Source organism: Dioscorea cayenensis, chromosome 14, assembly GCF_009730915.1.
Source record: "Dioscorea cayenensis subsp. rotundata cultivar TDr96_F1 chromosome 14, TDr96_F1_v2_PseudoChromosome.rev07_lg8_w22 25.fasta, whole genome shotgun sequence".
NCBI classification, from domain to species: Eukaryota; Viridiplantae; Streptophyta; class Magnoliopsida; order Dioscoreales; family Dioscoreaceae; genus Dioscorea; species Dioscorea cayenensis.
Window position 1 is genome coordinate 14606446 of NC_052484.1, and position 13534 is coordinate 14619979.

At 32.9% G+C, this 13534-nt stretch overlaps 1 non-coding gene across 1 annotated transcript; it reads left to right on the top strand.

Moving 5' to 3' along the window:
* Window positions 1-11536: 11536 nt before the first annotated feature.
* On the top strand, window positions 11537-11608 carry TRNAP-UGG. The gene has a single exon. It is a non-coding gene; the product is annotated as a tRNA-Pro (tRNA).
* Window positions 11609-13534: the final 1926 nt, after the last annotated feature.

The following is a 13534-nucleotide window of genomic DNA, read 5'->3' on the forward strand; positions in this document are numbered from 1 at the left end:
TCGATTTCATTAAACCGCATCTTACTTAATGAAATCTAAACAGGGGAGGCATTTACAATAATGTTTCCTAGTTTTCTTTTTTGTTAAGCTTATCAGTTATATGTTTGTCTCAAAGATTAAGTCATGCATGTGCAAGTAGGGGTGGCAAAAATCCAAGTCCAGACAACTACTCCTATCAGTAGTTAAATTAGATGCCCGAACCCAGATCTGGTTTTAAATCCGAACAAGTTACATTTGTTCGCACCAGGTTTCTTCCAAATCTAGGTTGTCTGAAAGCCCGGATTTTATTACCAAGAATCGCATGTCTTAATGATACAAAATCACATGTAAAACTCCAAATACGCAATTTTCAAAGTTAATCAATCTCAATTTCATTTGAAGCTTGATTTGAAGTTTAAATAACAAGGTCCACCTTTAACATACCATCAATGCCATCATCAAAGTCCTTCATTTTTCCATGTCCACCTAGATCATAACACAACAATTGAAATATTTATATTAGTTAAGTAGTTGGATTAAGACAAAGAGAGAGTGAGAGAGGGGGATAGGGAGAAAAAAAAAAGAGAGAAAGAAATTAACAGAGACACAAATATGGAGATAATCATACCAAAAAAAAAGAGAGATAAATAAAGAAAGAGAGAGAAATATCTAGAAATATCAAAGCTGAAGATGGAGATGAAGATGAAGCCTTGAAAATTTTTTTGCAACACCTTTGGTTGAGAAGAAAGCTCCTTTCCAGGAGCATCCTTAAGGTGAACCAAAAAGAAAAAATGGCAAGGCATGTGTGATGGCAATCATGACAAGCACTCAGGCAGGGTATGTGATGCATCAAACCTGATGCACTTATTTATTTATTTTTTTTATATAATTTGGACTTTTGAAATATTATCATTATATTTTATATAATTATATTAATTTTAATTAGTAATAATAAAAAGATTTGGGCTTGGGGTCTTGGGCTTAACATTGTGTATATGAAAAATTTAAAATATAAAGGCCCAGTTGTCTGAATTTTTTGGTCCAGACCAGGCTCGGATTGAAATCCGGATAGCCAGACTATGCTCGGACCTAACATGTACTAGCACAACTTCTGCCCACACTCATTTTATTCCAGGCCAAACAAAACTGGGCCGGCAGGTCCGGACAAAGTATTACTCATTTTATGGGCAAGTATGAACTAATTCAAACTATGAATGGTTCAATAACAAATTCAAAGGCCAGTAATAACTTAATTTAACTGTGAATTCTGAGACCAATTTTATTGTGAATGCCTCCCTCGTTTAGATTTCATTGAACAACATCTTGCTCAATAACAACTTCAAAGGTCAATTCTCCTTTTAAAGTAGAACTTGAATTTTTAACCCATGAATATTAAACAATGCTTGTAACTAAAATCAAATATAGATTTCTCATTGTTGCCTTTAAAATTGATGTCCTTACCACTCATGGTGTCTGACCACGCTTGGAGATTACTGGCCCTGCTAGTGGTGAACTAGCTTGAGACTTGAGTGTTCTTAACTGCTTGTTGTGTTATGAACATGCTCGCTAGGTAACACACACTGCTAGTAGTGTTGTTACCCTGCCCATGTCCTAATATCACAACCAAGGTAAGTCCTAATATCCCAAGTGAGGTTAATATCATGGGGTCACTTGCCTAGCTAGCATATTTCACTCACAGGAAACTGGCTCTAGACTTAAATAGTTCGGTTGTGTTGTGCAATCATTTTCCTAACATGGCTCCTAAGGTAAGTTACAGAGATCGCAAGTGGTGTCCTAACCCTGCTCATGGTGTTCTAAAAATGTTCATGTCCTAACCCTCCTCATGGTGTTCTAAAAATGCTCATGTCCTAACCCCGTTTGCTATGTCAATTACACCACTAGCGTCATAATCACCCTAACCTTACTTGCATGGTAGATAACCCCGCTAGCATTGTCCTTGCATTGAGAGTGTTCTTAACATATTCAATAAACATATTCCAAATCAGTTAATGGTTCAATTAACATTATTCAATTAACATATTCAATTAAAATAATCCAAACTACTTACATCCCACCCCAAATGGAATCCACTTTCTGCCGGTCATCCACGCCATCTCTTAAACTGGTCGGTCTGTAGATAAACCCCTTACTGTAGTAGGTTGAGCCCTAGCTTGCCACCATCACAGCAAAGAGTTATAAGTCAAGACATACATAATAACACACCCCTTAAGTGTGTGCACCACAAGTGCACGGGTTGTCAAAGTAATAAAGTACCCCAGTGAGTGGGCAATAGTATCCATAGGGAATAGTGCTCAGAAACACAAGTATTTCTATTTAACTATAGTGAAAATTATTGGAAGGATGTGTGAATAATATCAATATAAATAAAAATAAAGAAAAGAAAAAAGAGACGCAATAGAGATAAGGAGAGGCAATCGATAGAAAATGGGGCACCCGGATATTGTTCACCTAGGACTATTGTTTCAAGTGCAAGACTCCTCATTATGCGTCCTAGCTGATGTCTAATGAGTCGTGGAAATCCTAAGACACACAGTCCCAAACCTAAGATCAATTGTGACTAACCCTCACACTATGCCCCGGCGGTAAGGAATACTCTTGATGCCTCACACTGTGTGGGGTTGCATGAAGATCTAGGGACTCCATATGATAAACCGTATTCCCTAATATAGATCTAACCCTTTGGACCAGGCGAAAGACCCCTAGTCACAATTAAGCCCTGGCACTAAGGATTACTTCAACGCTTCACTCTGTTGCTTGCGCAACTAAGCCCCAGCGGAGTTTGTCTCTCAGCACTTCACTCTATTATGACCGCAAAGAACTCTTGGAACATGAAAGTAGGATAAATCACATCGTAAGAGAAAGGGGATGTTCTGCTACCTCTCAAATCATCCTCATGATCCTCTCCAACCTTGCTTTGTCTAACCCTCATTGTGTGCCACTCATCCACAAAGATTACCAAGATTGATTCTCAAACCTAGTGTCACTCTTAAGGAAAAATCAATGCAATAAACATTCAAGGTTAGAACTCAATTAAAATATCAATTAAAGAAGAAAAACAAGAGTCAAAGAAATAAAATCATCCTAGGGTTTACAAGTCCAAGCACCCATTAGGGGTTTAGCTCTCCATGGAGCAAGATACAATCAACAATGAAATCAAAAGTAAAAGCATGCTATCCATAGATAAAACCCCCTTGTAGTCCGTATCGATAGTCTTGTGGAGCTGCCTTGTCTTTTTCAAGGGTCCCTCACCAAGCCTAGGGCACACCTCGCCGAATCAATGCCGATGAAAGCTCCCCCAATAAACTCTCTTCCGAAAGAACGCGATGTCGAAGACCGTAGAACCACTTCCAAGACCTAGCCAAAGCCTCTCCAAACCCTAGCCGTGAGTGCCTCAAAAGATGGGGAAAAGATGAGAAAAAGATAGGAAGAGAATCCCCAAAAAGGCCTCAAGTCGCGATAATTATAGGGTCTAGAATCGGGCATCCACACGGCCGTGTTGAATTTCCACACGGCCTTGTGGATTTGCAGACTTGACTTTTTCCGCGTGCTGTGAACAGTAACTATTACATTGACTTGCTGCAGTAACTGCTATAGTACTTCGCCGGAATGCTCCCGAATCCACTCTTTTCATTAAGGCCACATGAATGGGCACATATTCATGCGGTAGATCGTGCCGCGTCTTCAATAAAATCAAATTGATGAAGATCTTGCTAGTATTGCATAAGTTGGAACACATGAGTGTGACTGCCTTTGTGCCCCTCCATTATTTGTATTTGCATGAGCACAATGGAGGTTGGCATACACTCACATATCTTTGAGCACAACTTGTGTCTTCGCGTTTGTTCGATCCAAGAGCTTCATCACAATCACGTCCACGATCAACTTTTGTTTTCTTTCTTCCACAATTGTCTCCACAACCCTAAATGCACAAAAGAACACAAATACACATGCATAAGCGATAAAATCTGAAAAAAGTAATGCTCAATGTAAGAAAAGAATACTTCGTATTACTAATATACAAGCACTTATCACATAACCTTTAAAATAAATACCTTAAATAAATAATTAAATCATATATAGGTATTTGCCACAACTAAAACTATGTGTAGTTATACAAAACAGAATGTATTAATTCGATTGCTATGGTAGCAAACTGCAAATAAAAGTAAGTATACCAGTGTCATAGCATAACAAATTGCAAATTTAAAATATACATAAGTACCCCCTAACAAAATAATTTATTAAACATAATATGATAAAATAATTGAACAATTATTTCAACACAGTAGCCATTAAATAATTATTTCAAAACAGTCGTCATTAAGCAATTATTTCAAAATAGTCATCATTAAGCAATTATTTCAAAACAGTAGTCACTACCAACTCATCTGCCTATCTCGGGTTTCTTGCTAGACCTGGATTTCTCTCCTAAGCCTGAACTCTACCTGACAAGAGAATGGAATAGAAATAAATACAACAGATTTATGATAGAACTGCAGCAAAAAAAATACAACCAAAATAACAAACTCTCTGATTAGGCACATTCACTCCAACCGGCTCAAACCCGACTGACAGACGATAGGGCTTGAGGGTTTAGTCTGTGTATACCACAAGTGTATGGGTTGTCAAGTAATATCTCATGGGTAAGCACAAGGGTCATATTCCTTAGGGAAAGGCGAGAGGCTCCTATTACTTCATTTTTGCTTAATCAATAGCATGAACGTCTACAGTGTCTCTTAGTTCTACTTCTACAAATTAATTAATAAAATACAGTTGAGGATTATTAACTGCAATTGGAAGGAGTTTGGGTAATCGTATAATGATTTCCTTAATAATCACTTGTGAAATACCGTTAGGAGGTGACAATTCAATCTAGTATTGGACCAAGGGAATTCAAGGGCCTACTAGTCCCAATCTCTTGAAAACCAGGTCCAAAACAAGGCAAAACTGGGTGGCTTATGGGCAGCTTACGGCCTACCTTACGGTTGTATGTAGATTCCAAAAAACCTTGTGGGTATGCTTATACCCGTAAGGAGGATTCAAAGCCAAATCAGACAACCTTATGGGTAAGGCTTGCACCCGCCAGGACCATCCATAGGAGTTTATAACCACAACATATGCGCGTAAGGACGGTCACAAGAAGCAACACAATAAAGTTTATGGTCTAGCGCTTACGGTCGTAAGCTAGACCATAACACAAACAGAGACCTTAAGGACGTGACTTATGGCGGTAAGTGTTCCCGTAAGGCTAACGACTATATTCTCCAGCTCCTTTACGGCTACGTCCTTACGGCTATAAGTAGTCGGGTATAAATACATCTAATGAGGATTTTTAGGTCAAACTTTTACTTTTTTTTATTGAAACTCTTAGAGGCGAAGTTGGGGAAGAATAGAGATGAATCTCCAGCACTCAAGGAGCTATTCCAAGGGAGATTCGTATCCACATTCAAGGGGATTGAAGATCGTAGCCATAAAGCTCACCTTGCCCGCGTGCACGATTGAGAAGGGGTTTTCATGTTTTTCATGTCTCCTCTTATTATTTGTATCTTGAATGCTTGCCCTCTTTTAATGGAGAGCTAATTTATAGATGTTTGGGTATAACTGAACTCTAGGGTATATTTTATTGACATTGGTTGTTGGATATTTAATGCTATATTTTTTCTTAATTGCAATCATTTCTATTTTAATCTAATTGTGAGGTTGAATGATTGGTTTCTAACGAGGCAAAAGCCCTAGCTATCATACTCGATGTGCTTTATAACGAGAAGAAATTCTCACCTAGCATAAACACACCACAATTCTTTATGGTGAGTAAGCCTCTGGTTAGGGAACCCTGGCGGCGTAAAGGTTTGATGAGTTTTTCGAAGATATACGTAGATAGCATTTCTTATTCAAAATGCCGTGAGAAAAAGACCCACTTCAAAAAACTCCAAACGGATAAAATTTCCTATAGGAAGAAATGCAACTATATAATATTATATGTGTTGATCTCTTAAATACACTAGTTAGAGATGTTGTAGTGGTTAGGTACTAGCCATGATTGAGTAAATCATGTGACTTTCCCTGTCGCATGTTCAAATCCTTGCCGCCTTTTTTTTAAAATTTAGATTCTATTTAAAAAAATATTGGAATTTCAAAATTTTAATAAAAACTAATTAAAATAAAGAAAGTTATAAAATTTCTAAAAAATCTTAGTAATTTGAAAAAAAAAATAAGTTGATGATCTCACATAACAAATATAATGTATTATGTTGATGTAACATTATATATGAGTGATGCTATATACACATACTAGATTTATCAAATAGGTTTTCTAAATAATGTGGATTTCAACTTGGGATCCCATGTTATCATCCACATCATTCCTATTTCCATAAACTTCAAATTAAAACCGTATAAAATCCTAAAATTTAAAAATTATAAAACATTGTAAAATCCTATCTAAACCACTAAAATTTTAAACCCAAATACTATAGCACCATATGCCCCAAATTCTAAGAACTTGAACCCTAAACCCTAAATCTTAAACCCTAATCCTAAGCCCGTAGGGATTTAAATTTAGGATTTAGATAATATGGATAAATTAAATTTTTAAAAAAATCAAGGGAGAGATAAAATAGCGTGGATGTTGACATTTATGGAAGAGGTGGCATTCACGTCAACTTGAAATGTTGTTTTATATATGAAAAACATGGGACGTAGACTGATGAAAAGATTTAACATTCTACAGAAAATCATATGTAATCCCTATATCCCATTTCAAAATAAAACTACAAAAGGCTTAGAAACACCATCCACCAAAGGTGGAAAAACAAAAGCTACCAACATAAAAGCAAAAAAGCTAGGGCATAAGGGCTCACTGAGATGAAGTGAAAATGGCAATGGAAGCATCTAGGTTGAATTTTTTGAGTTGGGAGGGTCAATGTGGGGGGTTGTGAATAAAAGTGGGGAGGTGGTTGAATTTGCTTAGTCGGGAGGGGGTTTACTATAGCTATTATTAATAAAATAATAATAATGTAGAGTTTTTAAAAAGCTATCCTCCTGTCAATTTCCTATTGGAAAGGACCAATGATTACAGTGGAAGAGAAGAAGGAAGGAAGCATGGGAGTGTTCTCGCTGTAAAAAATGATCCCACTTGCTAGAAAATGCTGGAAGGCCTCCTCCGCAGATATCAATACCATGGTTGCATGCCACTCACTCTCTCTTTCACCCTTTTTCTTTTAATGATGCTTCATGGTGTCAAGTTGCACTGCGAGGATTCACGGATTTGTTTGTGCAATTAGTACTTCTTAGGGATCAAGTTGAAGTCTTTGCCTACAAAGTTGGGGCCTTGTGGGGTTTAGGGACTGGGTATTGATGAGGAGATTGTGCTTGTTGCAGTGACTACAACTAAACATGTGATTATGGCATTGTAGTTGTTGAGAGAGAACAAAGACAATTTTGATCTAGTGATCAATGATGTCCACATGCCAGACATGGATGGATTCAAGATTTTGGAGCTTGTGGGACTAGAAATGGACCTCCTTATTATTAGTAAGCCCTTTTTTTTGTTGCATTTATCATCGATTATCCATGAGTTTGTTATCCTTCCCCATTCGTGATTAGGAAGATTGGTTGTTTGGCACTATGTTTGGTGTGTGATTGATGTTTTCAATTTGATTGTTCTTTTTCTTCTTTTTTTTCTTTATCATTATTTGATTGTTCTTATTCTTTGATACACTAGATATTTGGACCTTTTTGTAGTTCCTAGATGTTTGCTTCACTAGATGTTTGGACCTTTTCATAGTTCCTAAATGTTTTCAATTTGATTGTTCATTTGATTGTTCTTTTTCTTTGCTACACTAGATGTTTGGACTTTTTGGAGTAGGATTCATATCTTCTTTTTATGTTTTATATTTGTGGTTTTTTTAGAATACCAAGTGCCTAGATGTAATATCTTTTATACGAAATCGTCAAGTCGATGAATTGTACTTTGCAGTGTTGTCTGCAAATGGTGAGACCTCGGCAGTGATAAAGGCGATAACTTTAGGTGCTTGCAACTATCTGTTGAAGCCTGTTCAGTTAGAAAGAGCTCAAGGACATATGGAAACATGTTGTTTAGAGGAGGAAAATTGATCCCAAAGATCGCAATAATTTTGATAATGGGGATTACTGTGGGAAGAATAGTGGTGCAAATACTGCTGGTGGACAATGTTCTATTGCTAATGGATCATCTAATCGAAATGGAAAGATTAACAGGAAGAAGAAGAAATAATTGACGACGATGAAGATGATTGTGATGAGAATGGCAATGAGAAGAAAGATCCAGCCTCCAAGAAAAAGCCCATAGTTGTTTGGTCTATGGAGCTTCACCGTTGATTTATAAGCACCACTTTCATTGATATTTAATTTCTTTCAAGACCTAGAAAGAGGAGAATTTGCTTTCCATTTTGGATCATCTTTCAACATGACCCAAACATGCTCATGGATGAAATGTTTTTAACGATTCTGATAATATAGAGTACAATCATGTTTCTTCAATTGATCATCACTCCATCCACTATGATGCTTCCATAATAATCTATTGTATAATTGGTTAAATTCATTAATAAGTGTAAGCATTCAAAACTATTGTTGCTTTCAGCTAGTTATTTTTCTTCTTGGACCAGATCACCGATTTTCATTGAAATACTCAAGCTACTTGTTTCCAAAATATCTTATCGTTTTGGGCAGTGCTAACAATACTATAAATTGAAACTGTAAGCCATGTACTCACGATTTTATCATCTTCTATGGTCTACAGTTGCCATTTTCAAACTTGATCTTTATGTTGGTTTTCATCCAGAACGATCTTCTCAATACTTGATTGTGTGAAATAACGGATAAAATTGAGGGTCAGAAAATGAATGAACCTATTTCCGTCGTATTATATTGATCGCATGAGAACTTTTATCCAAATTTTTGGCGTCGCTTGAAGGACATGATTGGATTGAAAAAAAAATCAGGTCCCAAAAACTTAGGAAAATTTGATTGATTTTGGACATGTGGATAAAAGTGAAGAAAATGTTGTGAATTTTGAAGATATTGAAAATTTTGCATGTATTGGTGAAAAGAAAGAATATGAAAAATTTGAAAATTATTTGAAAAATTTAGAGTTTAAGAAGATGAGGAATGTTTTTATCCATAATAGAGTAGAAAATTCAAAGATGAGTAAATAAAGAAAAATGTAGATTTTGTTTGAGAATATGGGTCAATATATAGAGATAAAAAAATTTAAAATTAAAAAAAAATGTTAACGGTTGGATGATGCAATGGCTATGTTTGAAAAAAAAAATCTTTATTTAAACAGTGAGATCCATTACATTTGAATTTAACAAAAAAATTAAAATGAAAAAAATCCACTAATTAAAAAAATTTATTTAATAAATGGATTCCATTACATTTGAATTTTAAAAAAAAATTTAATGACAAAAAACCCACCAATATAATGGTTAGTGGCCATTAAGGGCCCGTCTGGATTGCGGAATAGGAATGGGAATAGGGGGAATAAAAAAAGAAGAGGAATGTGAATGGGAATAAGGGGAATGAGAATAATGCGTTTGGTTTAAGGGAATAAGGATTGGGAATAAAAAAAGTGAAAAGGTAGGATGTAGTAAAATTACATCAATACCCTTGTATATAAATAATATGATATTATATAAAATAATAGATTATGTTTAATGAAAATATTTAACATTATTTATTATTAATTATTTTTATAATATAAATATATATTTCAATATATTATAATTATATAATTAATCTTAATAATTTATTTAACAATTATATATTTATTAAATTAGTTAATATCATTAAATACGTTTAATTAAATTAATTAAATTTTATTTATTTTAATTTTAATTTCCCAAAATAATTTAATTAAATTATTTTAATAAATAAAGCTAAAATATATAAATATGTAATTATATATGCTAGGGGTATATTAGTAATTTTATAACTAAGGTATACTTCTCCCCCCATTTTTGGGTGGAATAAGATGCCTCTCCTAGGAGTAGTCATTTTCCCATGCATGGAGGCAACTCATGCCTTTCCTGATTACCAAACAAGGGCTTGGGAATGAGATTCCCATTCCCAAGTCCTCAATCCGTGATCCAAACGCCCCCGTAAGTGCTTAATAGTCTCCAACCTTCTTGAATGGGAGAAAGTTGAGGGTGCGTTTGGATGACGGAATAGGAATGAGGGGGTAATGAAGAGAGGAATGGGAATGGGGGTAATGGGGAGGGGATAGGAATGAAAACTGTTTGGTTAGGAAGGTTATGCATTGGGAATGTAAAAAGTAAGTGGAAAATATGTGAGACAATTACTTTTATGCCCTTCTTGTAATATATATATATATATATTTAATGACACAAATGTTTTCGATTATTAATATTCTCATTAATTAAGTTAATTAATTATTTTATTAATACAATTAATATTTCAAATTAAATAAATTTCTCATTTTTAAATATATATATATAATGATAAATTAATGTTTATATTTATTTGAATTGTTTAAAATATAATTATTTATTTTAATATTAGGATTATCAATTAAATTAAATAAAATCTTTTATTTTAAAAAACTAAACATGATAAATATTTAAATATTATTGCTTATTTTAATTATTATAATAGTTATTTAAATTACTTATTTTTATTTATTCAAATATATTATTATAGATAAAAAAATATAATTTACATTAAATATCTAAATTAAGTAATTTATGTTAATTAATGTAATGTTTAAATATATAGAGAGAGGTAAAATAGATATTTGACACCCATTCCCTTCTCTCTCTTCTCCATTCCCGCCAAAATGGGGGGAATGATGATTACCCTCCAAAGAATAATAAAGGAGGGTAATCATTACCCCTATGTGTTATCCAAACACATCAGTGGGAATGTGTAATCAGGGTAATCATTGATGTCATCCAAACACACCCTGAGTGCTCAATGATCCCTCATCTCCTTCCCATAGGAAATATTATTGTATCAAAGAAACAATTAAAATGGTAGGCGACATTTATGCACATACTTAACTATCAGAACATGCATCATTCTTTTAATTAATATACATTTTTACCTTTAAAATAAAACATCATGCCATATACATATGTATATATATATTTTTTTTAAAAAAAAATTAGGCCATACGTTTCCTCATCCGGTTCCCATAGCCTTTTGTTTATCCCGATCTCAATTCCTTTCTATTTTTTTTTCTCCCAAATATCCTCATTTATCCAAATTATGTATTTCAATTTATTATTATTTATTTATTTTTTTGTTTTTTTGTTTATTTATTTATTTATTTCTCTTTTTATACGGTGGTATTTTTTTGAATTTTTTTTATTTTTTCTCTATTTATTTATTTATTGAATTTGTTTTTCAAAATTTTTTATAAATGCAAACAATGGATTTGATTCTTTCCGTATTTTTAAAACAAGATTTGCAAGTAATGATGTGGATACTCATCTAATATAAATCAAATTGTATAGTTGTTGCACTTTCCCAAACCGGGCGTTTGGTCTAGTGGTATGATTCTCGCTTTGGGTGCGAGAGGTCGCGAGTTCGATTCTCGCAACGCCCCTTTTAATATTATTTATCATCTTTTAAACCCCATTTGAATTTATTCATGTCTTCTAAAAATCCAACCTCTCATGTTGGCCTACTTATTTTATTGTTTGTAACTTAATGGTATTTTAATATTAAGTTTCTTTATTATTCAAATTTATTTCATTTAAAAAATTCAATTTAAATAACCTGACTTAACATATTTCAAAAGATATATAAAAAGTTAATTTATATATATATATATATATATGTTGTTAACAAAACGTATAGGTCTTTTCATATCCAGGATTGGGCAATCCACCCAAAAGCATGGTGATTGAGACTCACTCACATGGGTGAGTCTCACTCCCTCCACAATCCCCCTTCACTCCCAATGATGTACATCCAAACAAGGGATTGCATCTAATCCCCCCTCACTCTCATTCCACTCTTGGCATCCAAACACCCCTTAGTTCAGAAGATTAGAATATGTGGCTATAAATCAATGTGTTTGGGATTTAAGATTAGAACATGTGGGTATAAATCATGGTCTCTGGGATTTGAATCCCTCTTCCCCCATAAACTACCACAAGAGAAAAGTCTTTTTTTTATTTTTGATATTGGAAAAATCATTGTTTAAAAAACTTATAATTGAATTGATATTTTTCTAATTTTTCAAAATTAATGTGAAAAATAATAATAATTAGTTTATAAAAGATATAAAACAAGAATCCAGATAAACGTACATGAAAAAAACTCTTGAAATTTTAATAGAATACTGAAAATTTATTTTAAATTTTGGCTTTATATTTCAATACTGTTTGTACATGTAACTGATTTATAAAAATTGTGGGGTTATAACTGAAATACATTGAAAGTTTTTTGTGATCTAAAATCAAACACATTGTTACAAATCTTTAGTCATATATGATCGGCCATCAAAGTCTAGATTCAATAAATATGTGTAACTTCCCATCTTTCTTTTTTTTTTCTTTGCTTTAACATCTAGTTCTATAAGTTTTTTCAAAAATAGATCGAGAAAGGTTATAAATTTTTTTTTATTATAATTAGCAACAAAAAAAAGATTTTGTAATTTCTTTAGAGGTAAAGATAAACCTTAGTTACTCTTGATTATTAATTAGTTTCTTTCCTTGTAATTTTTGCAATTATAAAAAATATTATTTTATATTTTTTTGCCCCCACTATCCGCCATGTAATCAAACTTTTTTTTTATTTATCAATTTTTAAGTCATATAATTAAATATTAGGTATATAATTGTAGATTCTTTTATTAAAATTAAAGTGATATCTTTTGATTTCCATAAAAATCATGGTTACTTTATTACATTTTTTCATACTTATGATTTAGGATATCTAATAATATATCATAAATGATTATATCCAAAGAAAATATTTTACATAAAAGTTGACAAATTTTATTACTAAAAGTATTTTAAAATTTAAAATCAATTGACTTATTTATTATTAATATTCATATTTAAAAAATTAATTGATAGATATACTTATTTCAATAAGTAAATCTTACAGTAGTAGATGAACTCTCAGATGTTTTATTGGAAATCCAATTTTATTTTTTTTATTTTTTTTACAAATACAGACAAGTAATATATTAAAAGCCGGACATATATGCTATCTATTTGTATATGAATTGAGTTTCAAACCCGACTATACAGAAGGAAAAATACCCTATGCAAGGGAGTCTAGACATTTTTTACCATTTTTTTAAATCACTCATTATTTAAAAATAAAATAAAACATAAAAATATTAGGAGTAAAATTATAGAAACACCCTGAAGAGCGGATATACATGTGGTGCCAATTTCTATAACACTTGTGCCCTCTATTTTGTATATGAATTGGAATTCAAACCCCGCCTATTCAATAAAAAAAAACCTATGTAAGAGAGTCGATGCCAATAGACAAAACAATTTTTTGCCAAAAT